This window comes from Battus philenor, unplaced genomic scaffold, assembly GCF_028537555.1.
Source record: "Battus philenor isolate CCGP_79_NKW_IND1 unplaced genomic scaffold, ilBatPhil1.0.hap1 SCAF_3, whole genome shotgun sequence".
NCBI lineage: Eukaryota > Metazoa > Arthropoda > Insecta > Lepidoptera > Papilionidae > Battus > Battus philenor.
This window is the reverse complement of record NW_027181693.1, coordinates 5,522,900-5,529,368: the sequence shown is the minus strand read 5'-3', so window position 1 is coordinate 5,529,368 and position 6,469 is coordinate 5,522,900. Positions and strand designations below refer to the sequence as shown.

At 29.9% G+C, this 6,469-nt stretch overlaps 1 non-coding gene across 1 annotated transcript; it reads left to right on the top strand.

Annotated features, from left to right (window-relative positions):
* The first annotated feature begins 2,969 nt into the window (after window positions 1-2,969).
* Window positions 2,970-3,041, top strand: TRNAA-CGC (transfer RNA alanine (anticodon CGC)). Its single transcript has one exon. It is a non-coding gene; the product is annotated as a tRNA-Ala (tRNA).
* Window positions 3,042-6,469: the final 3,428 nt, after the last annotated feature.

The window sequence follows — 6,469 nt, the reverse complement described above, 5'->3', positions numbered from 1 at the left end:
GGGAGGCGTATGACTTACAGTGGGCGCCTATGGGGTGAAACGACGACGATGGTGTGCAATGGAAATATTAGCAAGCATCATTTCTACCTCAATATAATAGATTTACGCGTGGCCGTCTGTATCTTTTAAAATAGTCTTCACTGTTAGCATTACTTTCTTATTAACGTAATTGTGTAACCGTTAATTTCGTTTGTAGCAGAAAGAATAGCTAATTAAATCAGTTTTCTTAAAATTTCTCATAGCGTCTTCACCTACGAAATCAAAAAGAAGAAAGTATTTTTTTAAAAAAATACCGTTAATTCATAAAAAAGGTATATCCAGATTGCTTTTAAAGAAACGAATACTCTATGAAACTGTATAAAATTAATTCAAAGAAATTGATATCAATTGCATATAACAACTATGACTTCGTACAAATGAAAAGAGCATTTATCTTATCAGTAATGTAGAGCGTTTGCCCCGGCGCGAGTGATACCATTGAAATTCACCGCTGCTACGTCTCTGAGTCACTGACACGATGTTACATCATGAGAGCCACACCTATTTTACTACTTTCAATTCACGCGCTGAGGTCAAGCTATATTGCTCTTGACATAATATCTGACATTGCGATTTGCGGAATATGCGGAAGGTACTATCTAAATAATTTGTAGAAATATATAGCAGTTTTTGTTGAAACTTCATATAATTATGTAATATCTACAGCCACATGACATCGTAGTAGATTTTCAGCATGAATGTATGATCATCATTATCACCATTTTAGCCTTAAAAAGTCAACAAATGTGCATTAACCTGCCTCATAGATATCCAAAACCCCGTTGGTTGGAAGCTGCACGCATTCAGCTTCTTCCAACGACCTTTACAAGGTCGTCTGTTCACCATATGGGTCATCTACCCATCTAAGCTGTTCTAATCTAAGTTAGTCTAAGCTGTACTTTCATGTCCGTCGTGTCCACTCCAGAACCTTAAGGCCCTAGTGGCTATCTGTTTCTCCATTATACGTCTTGCCTACTTACAATTACCGCTTACGTTCGTTCGTCTACAGATCTCCTCATTTTTAATGCAAATGTTATAAAAGCATGGTTTTGGTCGTATGGAAAAGAATAAATGTGGCTTTCGACAATATTACTAGAATTTTGGGGCTAGCATTCATAGCAGAAAGATGTTAAAATACGAGTAATATTATCATTTAATAAATATTATTCGCTATGATTAGAATTCCAGAGCCGTTTCAGTGCAAGATGCACTGTGTAAATAATCCATTATAAATTATAATTAGTATTTTTAACACCTGCCTACTATTACCTCGAATTTATAAATTCAATTCACAATTTAAAACTATTTTTATGTACATTTATGTATATACAATTAAAAGGATTTTTATCAAAATCACTTTTACACTCGTTTTCGACGATGACATGCAGCACTGTAAACGAATATAGCTAAGAAATTGAATACGACCATAAATTATCCGAGCCCGAATAAACACTATGACGATATTGACGGCGCTTGTAAACAAATCCCAACGACCTCTTTAAATATTGCAAATGGTATAAACTTCACGATATTTAAAATCCAATATTAGCCAGTTGGCAAAATCATATTTACAAGACTTCACGATTAGTCGGAAACCTGATATGAAAATGACGCTAAAGGACTTAATTACTGTAATTAATTAACAATGCAAAATCAAACAATCATTGTTTGACGTAATCTCCACCTCACGATAATCATTGAAACAGTCTAGAATATTCCAATAAAAATATATTAATTTTCGATCGATTTATATTAACATGCAAAAAATAATTCATGTAAACTTATTTGTACAACAAAAGACTAGAACATACAAATAAATAAAGGTAAAATACAAACGTTTTGTAATCATCATAAATTAAGATATAAAGACTAAGAATTGAATTTATTCCTAACAGTGGACCTATGCAATACAAAGTAGATAGGTTAGGTAGGATAGGTGTTACAATAAAAAACACCTATCCGATGAAAAAAAGGATATAAGCCTTTTTAGGCAAGCATGTACCATCGTAAACCTCGTAATTGCTTAACAAGAGGTGAAAGATCAAATGCTTTGCCTATAAACAATAAAAAATATATACAAAAATCAACTACATTGACTCTGCATATACAATTTTATTGCTGGTAATTATAATTAATTATCTGCACTAAAACATCAGTATTCCAACTGCATTTTATTAATAAACTGTAAAAACGAAGTAAATAATGGTTAAGATGTATTGATATTGAAATTTTATTAAATAAATTCACAAGTTCATATGGCATTCACAAGTAGTAATATTGTATGGTTTTTCTAAGCCTACATTAATCAGTCATTTCTTTAAATGTCCTTTTATAACTATTTTCGACCCTATTGTGAAAGTGTCACCAACAATCTGTCTTTTTCACTTTATCTAGCATATAAGTTGTAAAAAGTTGTGAGATTGCTAGTGAAATCCGAAATAGAAGCCTGTATATTTTCGAACTTCGCACGTGTTTATGACGATGTAGATGAACAATTTATTTCTGTGGAATTCCACTTTTCGATGCGCCGATGATGATGACATAATGGTGCCCCTATAGGGTGAAATGAGTCATTTCAATTTCGAGATAAAGATCAATCACCAAACTATTGTTGGAGGTTGTTGGTGTATTTTACTAAAATTTAACTTAGTAGCAACGTGAGGTGTTAATGAAAATGAGGTTTTTTTTTAAATCTTCGATTATGTGTCCAGTAGTTATTTAAATTTAAGTATGCTCGCTGAATCCATTTTCAGTCATTAGGGTAAACAACGGAGAGTTTCTATTTCAGATTAAAAATAGACATCCTATAGACATTTATTATCATAAATATCGTTCAACGTTTTACATTAAAAATATAATTATATATTAAGTCAAAAACCTTATAGTAACATAGTAGTATTTAAAATATAATTTCAGACAAATATGTATTAGGGGGTATAACTCAGTGGTAGAGTGTCTGCTTCGCATGCTGAAAGTCCTGGGTTCAAATCCCAGCTCCTCCAATAACTTTTTTGCATTTAACACTAATAGATAATTTAATTTGTCTACATCTATATACACATTATATTGATATTAATAATTTTAAATAAATATAACCTGTAAGACTATTTATTCAGAAATAATAGTATAATAAAAAACTTGCAAAAACTACAAACCTTATCATTTTAGTGGTAATAATTATAATTGTGGGCTATAAAATTTAATAGTTGTATTAAAAAAAACTTGCCAAAAAATAATCGGTACTTTGTGTGGAGAGATATTAACGACATGAAAAGTTATTTTCATTAGCATTAATATCGTAATAATGCTAATTTATATCAGACGTCATGAAATATTAATTACAGATTTAAAACGAATATTTATAAAAAAAATTATGATACAAGTAGTTTATCAAAATAACATCAACAATAGTCTTAATAACTAAGTGCGCTCAAACTCGTATCCCATACCCATTTTGTCGTCAAACATGATGCGAATTTAAAAAACTTAAATATTCTAGAATGTTCTCATGAATATTATACATGTAAAATTCAACTGCTGCCATCTAGTGTCAAATATTTACTTTCATCCCTAACATTACCTCTTGTTTGTAAAGATAAATATTTCTTTCGCTAGATGGCGCTTTAAGAAATCGTAAAATTATGAATTTAAATTTGAGATTAGTCTCTCACCATGAATACTTTTGTAATAGTAATTTCTCAGACTTCAGAATTTTTTCTGCAGAACTCGAGTAAGCTTGGTATTTAAGGTATTTTCCCATAGGTTTATTGCTGATACATAACACGAACATGCGATTATTGAGCAAAAAAGCTTGACTCGCCCGGGCTTTCGAGCTATGTTAATAGCGTCGAATATAAAAAGATTCCCCAAAAACTATAGAAATATTGGACGTTCATTGTAATCACCGAAATTCTGAAAGAGATGTCCGCATGACATCATGGTTGTTCAAAAAATCTACCATCGTGGCTATTTCTCCAACAAATCTATAATTCAAATTCAAAATATGGTTATACAAGTAAGCATGTGCTTTTGAATCGGCGAATATTTAAACAATATAAGTGGTAAACTAACATCGGCTCGGAACACTGAACAGTTTGCCGCCACATTAAATGAAATTTAACAACATTTCATGTATACGTTATGATATTAATCATCTAAATGCGTCAACAGACCAAGTTAAGCATATTTCGATCTCTTAAAACCTTTATAGTGCTATAATAGGATTTATTCAATGATGTACATTTAATTTTAAATTTAAAACTAAGAAAGGAAGGGCCTATGACATCTTGTGAAAATTATTATATAACTATGCGTACCACCCAGACCCATGAAGAATTTGTTAACGTTTTGAAGATGAAATTAAGAATTTATAAGTATATTTTTGTTTCTTGTATTTATCACGTTTGTCACTATTATAAATAAATATGTATAAATGTAATGTTTCAGAATGTTTATGAAAAATATATAAGAATTTTAAAACATGAAATAAAAGACGACAGTTTTTGTACAAGGTTTTAATAAAAATCAACTAAACGTATAAATCTTATTTATACTTATAATAAACAAGTAGATGCGTAAATTACATTTAAATCGCGAACCCCGCATACATGCGGTGGTCTGCAAAATTGCTCTAACAAAAATATAGAGCTCTGTCTTATTGAGCCCTTCGAAACCGACCGGTGTTTGGAGTATTATTATCTTGTTTAATTTAATTATATTATTTTCTAAGAAAGTACTTTGTTGGTTAATGTAAAATTAACAAAAAAATGAAGCATTCAAAGTTCATGCTATTATTAATAAAATCATGACATTATTAAAAAAAATATTACAAAAGCAAAACTATTAGACAAAGGTAACGCGATCATGGCGGCCTCCCAATTTGACAAATATTGTATAGTCTCGAGCCGAGAGCAAAGAAATAAAGACCCGACGTCTTCGATCTCGGCCTCTTCAAACTTAGGGAATCTTGCATTCCGCATTTTTAAGAGATACTAAAAAAAGATAATACGGTTACTATTATATAAAATTTCTTTTATCAGGAATCAATCAGGTGTAATGTAAGTGCATTTAAATGGGTAATTATCATATATTTTTAATTAAAAAGAAAACATTCTTAAATATGTTGACATTAATCTTAAAAATCAAATATTGCCTGAAATATTTTAACAAGTATTTTACTGCAATTAAAACTATTAAAAACTAGATAACATTGTCTGATATCTACACAAAAAATGTAGCAATAAATTTATATTTAATATTAATGTGATTGAAAAAAACTACAAAATTAGTATGCATAACATGTTAGAAAAGTTTTATAATCAAAGCATACCTAGTTACTTTTTTGACATTTCTATATTGTACAATAAAAACACATAATGCCCAAACATCGGTGGAATATTTACATTCGAAATCAGGGTTCAAATATAAATGACAATTATTTTTAGTAGTCGATTTCATGGATCAAATAATTATAAATATTACTTACATAATTTAATCATTTAAATTTTCAACAAAATATACATTTAAAATAGATTATAACAAAAAAATAAAGGAGTATTTATTTAAATTAACAATTAAATATACAATCAAAAACAATTAACGCGAACGCACACATTTAAATATTTAATTGGAGGTTTTAATTTTGCCCATTAATAATTTCTCAACTTTCACATCCTTAAATAGATTTTAATTATTATTGAATAACGTAACCAAAACCACTTTTTATATATTAGGGGGACCTGAAAGTAATGTCGCTTTGTTAAGTTCACACGACTGTATTTTTAACAAGTTTTTATTTCTAATGAACAATATATTTACCTTCGTTATCAACAACCTTTTACCGTCTAGTAAAAAAATTTTCAATGCTGGAGCGGTAAAAATCAAATGGTTTCTCTGTAAAGTCTGTAGACAGAAACGACAATAATTTTCGGCCCTCCTAATATTTTGCCAAATTGTAAAAGCCTTTTTACCTTTTACCTTAATTTTTGACTTTTTATTAGGTTCTTTACAAAATTGTAAAAGTTTTGATTGTTATTTAAGTGTATCATTATTTTCTAAAATAATCATCAATTTGAACCCTGTTGAAAAAGAGTAAACATGTATACACAGTACATTATTATACAACGCAGTCTTAATTCGAAATGGTCACGATTGTGTTACAATATAACATATCCTCGCTAGCACTACCGGCTATATCGCTACTGGTACACGTGTGCTACAAACAGACTAGCCTGCACAAAACTGCTCACCTAGTAACGTTGAAAACAGCTATATAGTTAATTCATTTCTATCACACTTATACTTTATTTCCCGGACAGATAATATAGAGTTCTTTTAACCACACTTTTTTAAACAAGTGAAAGTGACAGATGATAGTAAATTTTTTTAAGTTTTGACACCGTGGCCTTATTGTCATTTACAGATTCCGCGT